At 42.7% G+C, this 2,571-nt stretch overlaps 1 pseudogene; it reads left to right on the forward strand.

Annotated features, from left to right (window-relative positions):
• Positions 1 to 426: 426 nt before the first annotated feature.
• LOC145410085 (uncharacterized) lies at positions 427 to 2,366 on the forward strand (annotated as a pseudogene).
• Positions 2,367 to 2,571: the final 205 nt, after the last annotated feature.

Consider the following 2,571-nt stretch of genomic DNA (forward strand, 5'->3'; position numbering starts at 1 on the left):
GAAAGCAATGATGCCTGGGCAAAAGATGTGACATTCAGAGTTAACTGTGCTTTGATCGATCTGCATGCAGCAGACGCCCGTTACCACAAAGACTGTCTTGCTAAGTTTTTCACCAACAGTCCAACGGAGTCCACTTCTAATGCAGGTGACAGTGTACTAGACAATTTGGTCAAACAAACTTCACAAAGAAAGAACGCATTTGGAATAGTATTGATCTGTGTAATTTGTATATTGAACTAGGGGAAACACAGCACTCAAGACTATCCCTCTTAAAGACTGTCAGCAAGAAACTGCATCCTGAACTAATTGTTTTGTCCTCTCCTGGTGTGGTATCAATCTTGGTGTTTCGGGTAAAGTAGCAAATCAACTTCATGTTGTAGATAACACTGAGGATGGATGCAGTGTACGAGTCATCTCAAGCTGATAATGGCATCAGCAGCAGAGACCATTTCCATAGAGAGGCTATTCTTTCATGAACTGGCTCGACTCCCAACTTCTCTCTTTAAGGAGAATGGTGAAATGAGGAGAAGCAGCAAGTCTGTACTCAAGAATAAACTTCAGATGGTATGTGCACTAGGCACTGTCAACATCCAATGGTGATAATCCTAGATGGCTATCCTTTGTTATGGACAATTCCTTGGCCAGCATTGACTGCAAAGCTTTCAACGTTCATCAGCACTGCAGTGTCCAGAATCATGCGGTATACTGAGACAGCATCAGTCCTTCATGTTTTTTTTTTTTTTTTTATGCGAGGAAGAAGGAACCAAAGGCCATGAGCCCGCAGTAACAGTTCCCTCCATGAGAAAAATAAAATACAATATAGAGCCAAATTCAAGATCCGATCATTTTGAGATACCTGGACACACTGCTTTTGAAAGACTGGAGATCATAGGCAGCAGGAAATACAGACAGAGGGAGACAGTTCCAGAGCTGACCTGTTGCATAAATGAAAGACTGGGAGTAACGGTTAACTCTTGCATTAGAGAGTTGGACAGAAAAAGGATGAGAGTTTGCTGCCAGATGGGTGCTACGCACCCGTCGTAGAGGTGGAGGAATGCAAGCAGACAGTTCAGAGGAGCAGTGACCATTAAAGTAGCGATAGAAAAGAGATAAAGATGCAACAGTGCGGCAAAGAGACAGAGGTTGAAGGGAGTCAGTAAGAGGAGGAGAGTTAATGAGACGAAAAGCCTTTGACTCCACCCTATTGAGAAGAGCTGTATGTGATGTTTGACAGATACTGTAAGCTGAGTACAAAGTCATGCTGTCGAACCTCACGACAGAAAGGATTGAGTCATGTATTCAAGCTGACAGAAGAATTGCCTTTACCCAAACAGGCCACCGTGTTGAATGTAAGTGCAAACAAAGAACAGGTCATCCATATGACTGTAAAAAAGTTGTGCTCCATCCAGGTCCCACAAGGAAAATGCATCATCGTGACTGGCCCTGATCCACATCCAATAGAAGTTGGGGTTGGTCCACAGCAGACAGCAGTAACACATGAGGATGCAGATGCCATCATGGCATATCATATGATTCACGAAGCTTCTGCAGGCTTTTTACCAATTCGGGTTGTATCTGATGACACTGATGTTCTTATCCTTGCACATCACCTGCATGCACGAACCGACGGCTTGCCAACTACAGTGGAGGTAACCATGGAGTCATGTTCTGGAAAGCACATTGTCATCAGTGTCAATGAGGTGGTCAATAAGCATGATGCAGTCATCCGTAACCTTCTTGGAGCTCATGCCCTAACTGGATGTGATGCAGTCTCTTCATTTGCTGGTATTGGCAAGGTAACTGTGTTCAATACACATGAAAAGTTCACTGGTTTGCTTCTTCTAGGTGATGTTGCAGTATCACCAGATGACGTCACTAGCTCTTGTATGAAATTTGTAGCCATGTTATATGGGCAGGAGCCAGAGATATCACTAGGCCACATGCGTGCTGATATTTTCAGGGGAATACTTGCTAAACAACATGTACCACCAAAGTTGAGCAGCCTTCCACCTATTCAAGGTGCATTTAAGCTACACTGTGAGCGAGCCCATTTCCAAACAGCTTTGTGGAAATCAGCAGGCATGGTTTTGCCGTCCAACTTGGACCCTCTGCAGCATGGCTGGGAAATGAATGGACAAGAATTGCGACCAAAGTATGCTCTGCCTGGACAGTTAGCTGCACCATATGAAGTGCTTAATCTCGCCAACTGTGGCTGCAAAAGTGGTTGCAAAACTACACACTGTCCATGCACAAAAATTACACTTCCGTGCTCAAACTTCTGCAAATGCAGGGAGCAAGCAAGCTGTCAAAACCCGTTCAAACTGAACGTGGACAGCAGTGATGACAGTGGCGATGAGTCTGAATAAATATTGTGTGAATATATTATTATAAACATTATATTTTGTCAGAATTAATTCTCGAATTGGGTTCTAGAAATGATCATTCATAACCCGTCATATGATAACATTACAATATAAAGTCTTTGTGTACTTTTTTCATGTGTGGATAAATCATTATTGACATATTTCTAGTAATATTATCTGATTGTTTTGTCAACAAAAATATAAAATA

Source organism: Coenobita brevimanus, chromosome 84 (genome assembly GCF_032717465.1).
Source record: "Coenobita brevimanus isolate Jiangsu-jjx chromosome 84, ASM3271746v2, whole genome shotgun sequence".
Classification (NCBI taxonomy): Eukaryota; Metazoa; Arthropoda; class Malacostraca; order Decapoda; family Coenobitidae; genus Coenobita; species Coenobita brevimanus.